Source organism: Terrapene carolina, unplaced genomic scaffold, assembly GCF_002925995.2.
Source record: "Terrapene carolina triunguis isolate 2854851 unplaced genomic scaffold, T_m_triunguis-2.0 Scaffold242, whole genome shotgun sequence".
Classification (NCBI taxonomy): Eukaryota; Metazoa; Chordata; order Testudines; family Emydidae; genus Terrapene; species Terrapene triunguis.
The window spans coordinates 2,354,108-2,367,980 of record NW_020664593.1 but is presented as its reverse complement, the minus strand read 5'-3'; the positions used below and the strand labels follow the sequence as shown (position 1 = coordinate 2,367,980).

General features: G+C 44.7%; 1 protein-coding gene across 1 annotated transcript in view; it reads right to left on the bottom strand.

Annotated features, from left to right (window-relative positions):
- USF3 (upstream transcription factor family member 3) overlaps positions 1-13,319 on the bottom strand; it is a 69,843-nt gene extending 56,524 nt beyond the window's left edge. The window contains exon 1 of the mRNA XM_026657409.2: positions 13,262-13,319. The gene's annotated coding sequence lies outside the window, so the exon portion shown is untranslated. The remainder of the gene's footprint in view (positions 1-13,261) is intronic.
- Between the last annotated feature and the right edge of the window lie 554 nt (positions 13,320-13,873).

The window sequence follows — 13,873 nt, the reverse complement described above, 5'->3', positions numbered from 1 at the left end:
ATGAATTCAAATACTGAAAAGTGCCAGACTGACAGGTCTTGGATCTGAAGCCTTAGCTACATAACAGGGACAGGATGGAGAAGGCATCACCACCACAAAGTGTATGTTAACAATGTAAGTTAGCTGACCTAAGTTAGTCACCTCAACGAGGGTGAGAATTGGAGACAAGGGTAGCTCTTTGTAGCCAGAATGTGATCCCTAGTTTTAGCTATTTAATACAGTGTGAGGGAGCAAAGATGCTGCCATCTGGCACAGTGGGGGTTAAAGAAAACCATTGGGTTCAGCTAGGCCCCCTCCATCCTGCTATACCTGCAGCCAATGCCAGGCCTGGAGAGGGAAGAAAAAGAAGGGAGCCTGGCTCAGTTGGGGTCTGACTGGCAAGGAGGCAGAAGCTCTCTGCCTGCCTGCCCAAAGGGATGGATCAAACTGCCAGCCAGCACAGCCACTTGAGGCAAGTAAAGCTTCCTCTACCAAGGGGAGTCTGCAAATAAGCCCCAACTGCAGGGCAACTGGACTAGCAGGGCCATGCACCAAACTAAAGAAACTTGTAGGAAATAGCCCAGGGAAACTGGTCTTGACCCCCAGCCAGGAGGGAGACCTATCTTCCCTGTTTAGGGGTTGAACTACACAGGACCTTGGGCTGGGATCCGGTGGAGAGGGAGGACCCGGGTCCCCATACTTCCCCCCCTGGACTTGCTGACTACAAGATCAACGACTGAGACACTAGGCCACGGAAAACCCTGTCACATACAGTTTTCCATAAAAACAACGGCCTAATTTTATGTCTTTACTCAAAACCCTATCAGTTGCAGTTTATGCCACCACGAGCTGCTGTGATGGATTTCCTACACAGTACACTCTCCTCTCACACCCCTCACTTCAAGGAGCCAAGCTTATTTGCAAGCACCAGTAAACTAACCAAAACATAACATACATGAAAGTGTCACTAGTGAACACCATGAGAGTTTTGTCTTGGTCATGAAAGGAGGGGTTTCTGAGATGGAGATAAGGAGTAGTAGTCTGCTTGCTACCGGGGAATTTGTGAAGAGTAGCTAAGGCAAACTGGGGTTCTAATTTAAGTCAGAGACAGTGGCACTGGTGGGCTTCCATTGTGGCAGCCAACAGTGATATCTGATCATCCATCTGTTGCTCTGTCCATCTCCTCTCCTTCTCCACAATCAGCATTCAAAAGTCTTGCTCCATGAAAGAAGTCATTCTCCCTCCTCACTCATCAGTTGATGAAGATTGTTCTGACCACTTCCTCTTAGCTGTTTGTCCTTCAAATCATTAGGAGCAACAGTTTCCTGGAAATAGGGCAGATGCTGCTCACTGAAAGCTGGTCTGAAGTGGACTAAGCAACCTATTACCTCTGCAAGGTCCAATGCTGTTTGGCTTTTGGCTGCTCTCACTTTTTCACCTACACTTTCAGGCTTCCAACTGGTAGTTTTCCTGGCTGATCCATCCCTTCGTCTATTTCTTTTTGGCTTTCTGCTTTCTCTTAATAACCTGTTTGAGATGCTTGTTCATCTAGTTTGATCATCCTACATGATCATGCACTATTATTTCCACATCACTCCTCTCTGATTCAGTGTGAATAGCTCTCATTCACTGAGGCAGCAGAGTGACATTTAACTTAATAGATCAGAAGCGAAGGGGACAGCTATACATAATTGCTAGACCATTGTAAACATACACATATAAAGGAGCAAGTTATACATGTATGTGCCACCTTAATTTTGCAATTCCTTACTTTTCAGTGTTTAAGTATTTTTTCCTCAAACAAAAAAAAAATTCATTCCTTGATGAGTTTTTCCAGGCACTATCTGAAGACCATACAAATGTGTACCTAGTTGTGTAGCGAAGAGGCAAGGGAAGTATGTGTAAAAGTGTAGTAACCAGTATGCAGTTAGGTAGAGACAGAGCTCCATAGGAGCTTACTTATTGACTACAAATGTTTATTACAGCACTCTTCTGCTTACTATTTTTTCCAGCATATTGCAAAACTATGAGGTAGAGCTCTACTTCATTCACTGTGCAACATTGTCCCCTATAAAGTGGATTCATTCATGCATGTGCAGTGTGGTCCTCTCTCTGTTAGTACATTGGGAAACAGTTCAAAATATTACGTGCACTACAAATTTCAGGCCAGTTTCCCCTCCAACACTGAAAGACATCTCTACCAAAATTTCTCCCATTGCCTTTAGTGCTCACTCTTAAATTTACAAGTGTTTAGATTAAAAAAAAATATATATATATATATATATCCCTTTGAGGCAGAGAAGAGTGCTGGAAAATTTCAACTCAAAGTGAAAAAGTTTCACAAAATTACGAGGAAAAAGTAACTACTATCTCCAATGAGTGGCTCTTCAACATATGGTGTCAATATATATTCTGTTATTGGTGTGCATTGCCTGTGCCCTGACTGTCCTTGTGCTTCCAACCAAAGGCATAAAGGGCAGGGCAATCCCACCTGTGTCTCACTTTTTTGCAAATACAGAATCCAGGTGTCAGACTACATAATAGGGGGGGTGGGAAGGCAGGTCATGGACTACATATAGACATCACATTTCAAAGAAATACATTTACTGTAAGGTATGTAACAGTTTCCTATTCTTTGAGTTCTTGTCCACATACATTCTACTATTGGTGATTCACCTATATTACAAGAGGTGGGTGCAGCAAGTCTAACCAATGATTGTAGGACAGCCCTGCCAAAATTAGCATCATATCTTGATACTTAAACTATGGAGTAATGCTGAGTAAGTGTGTGCTCTGAACTCTTGGTAGCTGCCATACATATTTCTAGTACTGGAACATTTCTCAAAGAAGCTGCTTGTGCTCTTATGGAATGAGCTGTCACTCATTGGTGGGTCTATGTTGGCACATTCATAGCAGAGGCTGATACAAGTAGAAAGCCCATTAGAAAGTCTGTTGAAATGGCTTGACTTTTCACCATTCCCATAATTTATGAACGATCTGGGGAACGCTCTAAGGCTGCATCTATACTACACACCACTGGTGGCAGTCTGTAGTGTGTGTGTTGCTACACGCCACAGTGAAATGCTCCTCTCAGCTGCCTCCCCCGTGCCAGAACCTTTTCCTGTGGCAGAAAAAGGCTCCAGAAGTGGGCAGGCAGAGGAACACTACACCGCTCAAAACAGCAGTGTCAACAGGGGAGTCAGGTAGGTACATACCTAGGCTTACCATCCGTCCGGGTTTCCCCGGACATGTCCAGGTTTTTCAGCCTTAAATGGCCGTCCGGGGGGGATTTCTAATTAAGTAGAAATGTCCGGGATTTCCCCTCCTGAGGAGTGCGGCGCGGCTGATTGGACGCCTGGCCTGATGGAAAGCCGCTCGCAGCCACTAGGGCCTCTAGCAGCCAGAGTCCCTCCCCTTCCCCCGCTCCCTCCCCCTCTTCCCCCACAGAGCAGCCGGCAGTGTTGGAATCCACATGGAGCTCACAGTTCTCCCTCTGCCGGGTGAGCGGGGGAGGGGGGCAGGCGGGGGTGTGTGTGTAGAGGCGGCAGGGCAGGCGGGGGGTGCAGAGGGGGGTGTGTGCAGAGGGGGCAGGGCAGGCGGGGGGGAGCAGAGGCTGCAGGGGGGTGTGTGCAGAGGGGGCAGGGCAGGCGGGGGGGAGCAGAGGCTGCAGGGGGTGTGTGTGCAGAGGCTGCAGGGTGAGGCGGGGGGGAGCAGAGGCTGCAGGGTGAGGCGGGGGGGAGCAGGCATGGGCATAGGGGCTGCGGGGCGAGTGGGGAGCAGGGAAGCACTTAGCAACCCCCAACCAAGATCAGAGCGGGAGGGAGGAGGGGGAATGCAGGGTGCTCAGAGGAGGGGGCAGAGTTGGGGCAGGGACTTTGGGGAAGGGGTTGGAATGGGGGCGGAGAAGGGGTGGGGTTGGGGCGGGGCTGGGGGCGGAGAAGGGGCGGAGTTGGGGCAGGGGCGGGGCCGGGGCCCCGTGGAGTGTCCTCTTTTTTAAATGTTTGAATATGGTAACCCTATACATACCCACACCCTTCAGGCATGTCTCTACTCGGCTAAGCCATGTCTCACTGACTAGACTGTAATTTATACCCATGGTAGGTGGACTGTGCATGTACATACACTACACGCTGCCAAAAGAAGGGTGCACTGTAGAAGCACCCTAGGAGTTTTAGTGCTATCAATGTAGAAAGAGAGCACCATATGAATATCTAAAGAGTAACCTCACTTTTTTTTTTTTTTTTAATGTGGTTTTGGGAAAATACAAGTAGGTGCAAAAATTGCTTAGATGGAAGTGACATTAGCTTCAGCATACATTTAGGGTGAGGTCTCACTTGTCTTTCACCCAGTCTTTATGAAAAATCGTAATTAGGGGTCTCCCATTAATGCTCGTATCTCCCCTACCTGAGAGTCTCTACTGATGGAAAGATGAAACAGGAAAATGTTTAAATAATGGCTTGAAAGGTGGGCCAATTAACCCTGCCAGTACAAGATTTAGAATTTAGATCTTAGTAAGGAGGAGGTTGTCTGACTAGGAGATATACCGTCACAAGGCCTTTTACAAACCAAGCCACTGTAGGGTGAAAAACAAAACTGACTAATAAGGTCAGACAGTCAGGGTGCTCACTGAGAGTACGGAATTCTTTAATGATAAAAAGGTACATCTAGATGACTGGTACCTGAGCTAGAGGCTGAAATAACTGGTTTTGAGCAAAGACAGTGCGTCATTTCCATTTGGCAAAGTACACCTCGTAGAGTTCTTTCTATTGTGGATGAATATTGTGTGCCTCAGCTGAACAGGTTGTCTAAACTATTGTTAGCCAGCCAACATCCCTGCTGTGAGATGTAAGAAGTGTGGATCCAGATGGAGGACTTGACAGTCTGAGATTACACTTGGCTGGAGAGGCAATTTTTTTTTTGAGGCTGGATTTTTTAGGTCCAAGAATCATAACTACCTCAGCCACACTGGAACTACTATGAACATTCTGCCTGAACTTTCTGAGAACCATCATGATTAATGGAAGTGGAAAGTAAGCGTACATCAGATCCAGAGACCATATATATGGGGGTAGGAATCCCCAACTGCATCCTCCTCCAGACTGGTCTGGACAGTTCTTAGGTCACTGTGATGTGCATCGCTCAGAGGGTCTTTTTCACACCCTTGTGTGATGCAAGTTAGATTGACTTAAGCAATAGTGTAGACCTGCCCTCGGAAAGCAAAAGAAAAGGCAATACCTGAGGGTGGAGGGGCTCTCTCTCTAAAGGCTGAGGGGAGGATTTGGTTTGTTGTGGAACTTTGTGAATAAAACTAGACCCCCCAAGAAGGGCTGTTACTGGACTGGTGAAAGTCTGTTTTGAACTTATTGAAGCATCAAGAGGGGAAACTGAGGCAGGGCACCACAGAGCAACTTCTGACCTCAAGGGGATGCACAGGAGGTAGCTGACCCTGTTACAAGGACGTTGAAAAATTGGAGAGGGCAAAGAAAAGAGCCACAAAAATGATTTGAGGGCTAGAGAAATGTCTTACAGTGAAAAAAAGTTAGACGTCAGTCTGTTTAGCCTATCCAAAAGAAGACTAAGACACACCTTGATTATGATGTATAAGTATCTTCACATGGACAAAATACTGGATTCTGAGGGGCTATTTAATCTAGCAAAGGAAAGCAGAACAAGAAGCAATGGCTGGAAGCTGAAGACAGAAATTCAAATTAGAAATTAGGCGCACATTTTTAATAATGAAGATTATGAACAATTGAAACAGACTATCAAGGGAAATGCTGTCTTCAACTCAAGAGTGGATACCATTGTAGAAGATATTTTAGTCAAAACAAAAGTTGTTAATGAGTTTAATAGAGGGGTAACTGGATGAAATTCTTTGGGGATATACAGGTCAGCCTAGATGATCTACTAATCCCCTCAGACTTGAAAATCCCTGAATCCTGCAACTGGCTCTTCTGTGCCCATAGTTTTAATCAAAGTTTCCCCCTCCATATGGATGTTTTGTGAAGCAGTTGGTTGTGTAAGGATTAGAGAACATGAAAAATCTCCTTATGGAAGGCAGACAGGACCAAATTATGCAGAAATTCATGAAGAAACTTCCCTTCTGTGCAAAACAGGTCTTATACAAATGCTTAAACATAGGTGTCGCCAGTGGTCAACATTAATAGCAGCAACAATTGTTCAATTAATTACTTTTATTACAATGGATACTAACTTTACTTATTTTATATCAGCGTCAAAGGGAACAGGTGCAATGGATTAAGTCAATTGAATACATATTTTATAATGGTGAGCCAGGCATTTCACTCATTACACTTGCAGTTAAGTCTGATCACAGAAGGATTAAAAATTTGACCCACTACTATCTATTTCCATCAGATATTTTTGTGCATGATAGCAAATACATTGGAAGAAAACAAGACAAATTTTGACAGATGCATCTCACAGTAGTAATCCATGTTTTTTCAGATATCATTTGCTGACTATTCAGACAGAAAGGAAATATGCCAACTCCCAGAAAAATCCTTTATCTGCCCTCTCTGTAGAACTTGTAGCTTAGACATAGCATTAATATTAGGGCTGTCAAGTGATTAAAAAAAGTAATTGTGATTAATCACACTGTTAAACAATAATAGAATACCATTTATTTAAATATTTTTGGATGTTTTCTACATTTTCAAATATATTGATTGCAATTACACCACAGAATACAAAGCGTAGAGTGCTCACTTTATATTTGTTTTTGATTACAACTATTTGCACTGTAAAAAAATATATATATATATATATTTTTTTTTTCAATTCACCCAATACAAATACTGTAGTGCAATCTCTTTATCATGAAAGTTGAACTTACAAATGTAGAATTTTGTACAAAAAAACTGCACTCAAAAACAAAACAATGTAAAACTTTAGAGCCTACACATCCACTCAATCTTACTTCTTATTCAGCCAATCGCTCAGACAAACAAGTTTGTTTACATTTGCAGGAGATAACGCTGCCCGCTTCTTGTTTACAATGTCACCAGAAAATAAGAACAGGCATTCTCATGGCACTGTTGTAGCTTGCATCGCAAGATATTTACGTGCCAGATGTGCTAAAGATTCATATCTCTCTTCATGCTTCAACCACCATTCAAGGGGACATGCGTCCATGCTGATGACGGGTTCTGCTCGATAACAATCCAAAGCAGTGTGGACCAACGCATGTTCATTTTCAGCCTCTGAGTCAGATGCCACCAGCAGAAGGTTGATTTTCTTTTTTCGTGGTTCAGGTTTTTTCGTTTCCGTATCTGAGTATTGCTCTCGCAATATTTCTGAAAGCATGCTCCACACACCGTCACGCTCAGATTTTGGAAAGCACTTCAGATTCTTAAACCTTGAGTAAAGTGCCATAGCTATCTTTAGAAATCTCACATTGGTACCTTCTTTGCGTTTTGTCAAACCTGCAGTGAAAAAGTGTTCTTAAAATGATCAACATGTGCTGGGTCATCATCCAAGACTTCTATAACATGAAATATATGGCAGAATGTGGGTAAAAGAGCAGGGACATACAATTGTCCCCCAAGGAGTTCAGTCACAAATTTAATTAACGTATTATTTTTTTAAACGAGCGTCATCGGTATGGAAGCATGTCCTCTGGAATGGTGGCCAAAGCATGAAGAGGCATACAAATGTTGACCATATCTGGCACATAAATACCTTGCAATGCCAGCTACAAAAGTGCCATGCAAATGCCTGTTATTACTTTCTAGTGACATTGTAAATAAGAAGAGGGCAGAATTATCTCCAGTAAATGTAAACAAACTTGTTTGTCTTAGCAAGTGGCTGAATGAGAAGTAGAACTGAGTGGACGTGTAGGCTCTAAAGTTTTACACTGTCGTGAAAGTGCAACTTACAAATGTAGATTTTTTTTATACATATCTGCACTCAAAAACAAAACAAAGATTGCACTATAGTACTTGTATGAGGTGAATTGAAAACTACTATTTCTTTTATCATTTTTACAGTGCAAATATTTGTAATAAAAAATAATGTACACTTTGATTTAAATTACAACACAATATATATGAAAATGTAGAAAAACATCCAAAATATTAAATAAATTTCAATTGGTATTCTATTGTTTAACCATGCAATTAAAATGTGATTAATTGCGATTAATTTTTTTTAATCGTGATTAATTTTTTAAGTTAATCACGTGAGTTAACTGCGATTAATCGACAGCCCTAATTAATATTTAAAATGTTTCAAACATTGATTAGGTCAATAGAAGTCGTTATCAAAATTATCTGCATAACAGAGTTTGTTAAAGCAAAGGTATTGTGATTATAGAATCATAGATGATTAGGGTTGGAAGAGCCCTCAGGAGGTCATCTAGTCCAACCCCCTGCTCAAAGCAGGACCAACACCAACTAAACCATCCCAGCCAGAGCTATGTCAAGCGAGGCCTTAAAAACCTCTAAGGATGGAGATTCCACCATCTCCCTATGTAACCCATTCCAGTGCTTCACCATCCTGCCAGTGAAATAGTTTTTCCTAATATCCAACCTAGACCTCCCCCACTCCAACTTGAGACCATTGCTCCTTGTTCTGTCATCTGCCACCACTGAGAACAGCTGAGCTCCATCCTCTTTGGAATCCCACCCCCTCCCCCTTTCAGGGGGTTGAAGGCTCCTACCAATTCCCCTCTTACTCTTCTCTTCTGCAGACTAAATAAGCCCAGTTCCCTCAGCCTCTCCTCATAAGTTATGCCCCAGTCCCCTCATCATTTTTGTTGCCCTCTGCTGGACTCTCTCCAATTTGTCCACATCCTTTCTGTAGTGGGGGGCCCAAAGCTGGATGCAATACTCCAGATGTGGCCTCATCAGTGTCGAATAGAGGGGAATAATCACTTCCCTCGATTTGCTAGCAATGCTCTTACTAATGTAGCCCAATATGCTGTTAGCCTTCTTGGCAACAAGGGCACACTGTTGACCATATCCAGCTTCTCATCCACTGTAATCCTCAGGTCCTTTTCTGCAGAAGTGCCGCTTAGCCAGTCGGTCACCAGCCTGTAGCAGTGCATGGGATTCTTCCATCCTAAGTGCAGGACTCTGCACTTGTCCTTGTTGAACCTCATCCGATTTCTTTTGGCTCAATCCTCCAATGTGTCTAGGTCACTCTGGACCCTATTCCTAACCCTTCAGCATATCTACCTCTCCCTCCAGCTTAGTGTCATCTGCGAACTTGCTGAGGGTGCAATCCATCCCATCATCCAGATCATTAACGAAGATGTTGAACAAAACCGGGCCCAGGACTGACCCCTGGGGCACTCCGCTTGATACTGGCCGCCAACTAGACATCAAGCCGTTGATCACTACCTGTTGAGCTAAAGTCAGGGTATATCACGTCCACCGCTTTCCCCATGTCCACAGAGCCAGTTATCTCATCATAGAAGGCAATCAGGTTGGTCAGGCATGACTTGCCCTTGGTGAATCCATGTTGACTGTTCCTGATCACCTTCCTCTCCTCCAAGTGCTTCAAAATGGATTCCTTGGGGACCTGCTCTATGATTTTTCCAGGGACTGAGGTGGGGCTGTAGTTCCCCGGATCCTCCTTCTTCCTTTTAAAGATGGGCACTATATTTGCCTTTTCCAATTGTCCGGGACCTCCCCTGATCGCCACGAGTTTTCAAAGAAAACAGCCAATGGCTCTGCAATCACATCAGCCAACTCTCTCTAATGCATTGCATCCAGCCCCATGGACTTGTGCATGTCCAGCTTTTCTAAATAGTCCTTTACCTGTTCTTTCACCACTGAGGGCTGCTCACCTCCTCCCCATACTGTTTTGCCCAGTGTAGCAGTCTGGGAGCTGACCTTGTCTGTGAAGACCGAGGCAAAAAAAAAGAAAAAAAAAAAAAAGGGCATTTTTTACTTCATCTTTTTCCCCTTCTCTTTCTCTAGGTTGCCTCCCCCATTCAGTAAAGGTCCCACACTTTCACTGACCTTCTTCTTGTTGCTAACATAGCTGTAGAAACCCTTCTTGTTGCCCTTCACATCTCTTGCTATCTGCAATTCCAATTGTGCCTTGGCCTTCCTGATTACACCCCTGCATGCTCGAGCAATATTTTTATACTCCTCCCTAGTCATCTATCCAAGTTTCCACTTCCTGTAAGCTTCCTTTTTGTGCTTATGCTCACCAAAGATTTCTTTGTTGAACCAAGCTGGTTGCCTGCCATATTTGCTATTCTTTCTGCACATTGGGATGGTTTGTTCCTGCATCCTCAATAAGGTTTCTTTAAAATACAGCCAGCTCTCCTGGACTCCTTTATCCCTCATATTAGCCTCCCATGGGATCCTGGCCATCACTTCTCTGAGAGAGTCAAAGTCTGCTTTTCTGAAGTCCAGGGTCCATATTCTGCTGCTCTCCTTCCTTCCTTTTGTCAGGATCCTGAACTCGACCATCTCATGGTCACTGCTGCCCAGGCTGACACCCACTTCTACTTCCCCTACCAATTCTTCCCTGTTTGTGAGCAGCACGTCAAGAGGAGCATGGCCCGTGGTTGGTTCCTCCAGCACTTGCACCAGGAAGTTATCCCCAACACTCTCCAAAAAACTTCCTGGATTGTCTGTGCACTGCTGTATTGCTCTCCCAGCAGATTTCAGGGGGATTGAAGTCCCCCATGAGAACCAGGGACTATGATCTGGAAACATCTGTTAGTTGTCCAAAGAAAGTCTTGTCTACCTCATCGTCTGGTGGTCTATAGCAGATGTGCACCATGACATCATCCTTGTTGCACTTGCCTCTAAACTTAATCCAAAGACTCTCAACAGGCTTTTCTCCAGTTTCATACTGGAGCTCTGAGCAATCATACCACTCTCTTACATACAGTGCAACTCCTCCACCTTTTCTCCCCCGCCTGTCCTTCCTGAACAGTGTATACACATCCATGACAGTGCTTCAGTTGTGTGAGTTACGCCACCAAGTCTCTGTTATTCCAATCACATCATAGTTCCTTGACTGTGCCAGACTTCCAATTCTTCCTGCTTGTTTCCCAGGCTTCTTGCATTTGTGTACAGGCACCCAAGATAACTAGCTGACTGCCCTACTTTCTCAGTAGGGATCAGGAGGCCTCCCCTGTTGCACCCTCCTCCTTGTGTTTCCTCCTGGTATCCCACTTCCCCACTTTCCTCAGGGCTTAGGCCTCCATCCCTCAGCGAACCTAGTTTAAAGCCTAAAGTTTATAGGTACGAAGTTGTTGGGATAACATGAAACATTGGGAATCATTTTGCATTTTTCCATAAATTTGGTCAAACTCAGAATAGGCATTTCAGTTATGGAATTTTAGAATTAAAAGGGAAAGAAGGCGGAGATAATCTAGCCACAGATACAGAGTTATTCAAATTCCATAAAAGAGTACCAAGTCACAATGCTACTGTGAGACTTGTATAGCAACAACACTAAAGATACTAGCTGGTTCAGCTAACTGTAGTATACAGGATAAGGTAATATTCCTTTATGTGAATGTTTGTGTGAACACTCATAAGGTTCACTGTTTTCTATCTCTTAGAAGCCATCAGAAACCACTCAGAGCAGCAATATGCATTAAGCTAGACTTTGTATGTTTCCATACAATTAATAGATATGATTATTTGGTACTCAACTGTGCCCACGTACCATCTCCATATTATTTTTCTTGCATAACAAACAAAAGACACTAGATTAATCATAAAAGTTTTTAGTTGCTACAAATAAATGTTAATAAATTTAGACATTTTTCCTATTCTTAATTTATCTAATAAATCTAAATTCTTACAGATTACATTTGAAGATATAATTTCTGTAAAAGTATTACAGCTAGATTTGCAACGAACTGGTGAATATTGCTTTTTTCTGATTTTTACATGCATACTGCATATTTACGAACAAAGAAAATAAAATAAAAATTTGGTAAATATATTTGTCAAATCAGAAATCAAGATTCATCTCTGGGAGTGACATAGCCTTATCGCTTCATAATGGAACAGCAGTTGCAGGAATATGTCACTTAGGATGATCCAGTAATTTTGTCATATAGCCAATCAAAAGCCAGCTCCTTATTCAACCTCGATCATAGAAGTGGGATGGAGGCATGACAAGTGGCAGCATATTGCTCACAAACAAGGTTTCAGTTTGGGGAGTGGCATATCCCTCTCCTTCAGAGCACTAAGTTGCAGGGATGTTGGTCTCTCTTGGGGTGTTGTTGTTATGTACAGCTAGTCAAACCCCAACTCCTTAATTGTATATTAAATAATCGGATAAGTAATTGGTAATTTAACTGTTAATCACATTCACTCACATTAACTTGATGAACATTCTAAAAATGTAGTTGATATATTTTTAAATAATTTTGGTCTTTGAATAAGAAACTGTGAACCACAAGTAAAGAGCTAGTCCCATGATTAAGGAACCAACTTCAGCTTCACCTAGTATGGATGCAGCTACAGCAGTATAAAGGTATTTATAATGTTATAGCTTATTCCAATAGAAAAAGCAGAATAAGCTATACTGACATAACGGTATATGTGTTCCTTATAAGTACATCCACATAGGGGCTGTACCCGAGTAACTATTTTGATTAGACACCAGGGATAGTCAATTATTTTTTGTCAAGGTCCAAATTGCTTGGTCAAGGTATAGTCAAGGTCCAGACTCCAGAGAAAAATAATAATAAAAAAAACAATGATAATCATAAGTAAATAAGATTTCAGGGCCTATTGAAAAGCTTCTGGAAGTCCAGATGTGGCCCATGGTCCATCTACTGACTACCCCTCTCCTGCCCCACACCCATGGCCAAAACAGCTATAAGCCGTACACACAATTTCTGCTCTCCTGGGTCTGTCCCAACAGGGAATCCCAGCTCGAGATTGAGGCCTGTGGACTCACCAAGCGAAGGAGCCTTTGAACGGAGCTGACCTGTACTAGGGCTACAGCAGGCCCCCTTCCCTTGGGGCAGGTTTACCCGGCGGCACAGACAGACAAAGAAGGGGGCGCGCACGGGGGTTCCCCGCTAGGGGCCGGCGCCCCAGGCAAAGCCGGATGCTTCCCGCTCCTGCCTCTCCAGGGAGTCGCTCGGGTCCCCTCCATCGGCACCAGCCCCCCCCTCCAAGGAGCTGGCACCTCCCCCAGCGCCCTCAGCCACCGGCCCGCAGAGCCCCGCTCCGTTAACGGCTGCGGGACGGGACGAGGCTGCACCGGCCCCTGCCCAGCAGCTCCCGCCCCCAGGTTTCGGCTCCGCCCGGAGGCAGCGAGCGGCACTCACCGGCGGGCAGGGCAGACTCGGCAGCCCCACCGCGGGGACCATCCTCCGGACGGGCGCCCCGCGTCCCCCACAGGCTCCACTCCGATCCCCTCAGCGCCCCTCACTCGCACCCTAACCTGCTGGACGCACACGCAGCCCGCAGTAGCCAATCAACAGCCACACTCTGTGTTGCCTGCACCAATCGGTGAGCCAGCTGCGGGGGAGACCTGCGTCGTACCCATCGCTGCCCCGGACTGACCAATCAGACACAGAGAAGCTGCAGAAGTGTAAAAGCGGCCAACAATTTAGGTTGCACAAAACAGGAACTGCTGGTGATTGGCAACCCGCGGAGCAAGTGAGCAGCAGGAATAGGAAGCGGAGGGCGGGAATATTCCTTAAAGGAGACGCTGGGAAGCGCGCGCGCAGAGGCTGGCAGGGAGTCGTTAAATGGGTTTGGTTCCTTGTCGAGTCGGGCGGCTGTTGCGGCCCCCAGCAGAGCCCAACACTGCGGGGACTGTCAGATGTTGGGGGTCGACCCCGCCTGCCTAGGGTTACCATATTTCAGCAAGCAAAAAAGAGGACGGGAGGAGCCCCGCCCTAGCCCCTCCCACTTCCCGCCCCCCTCAGAACCCC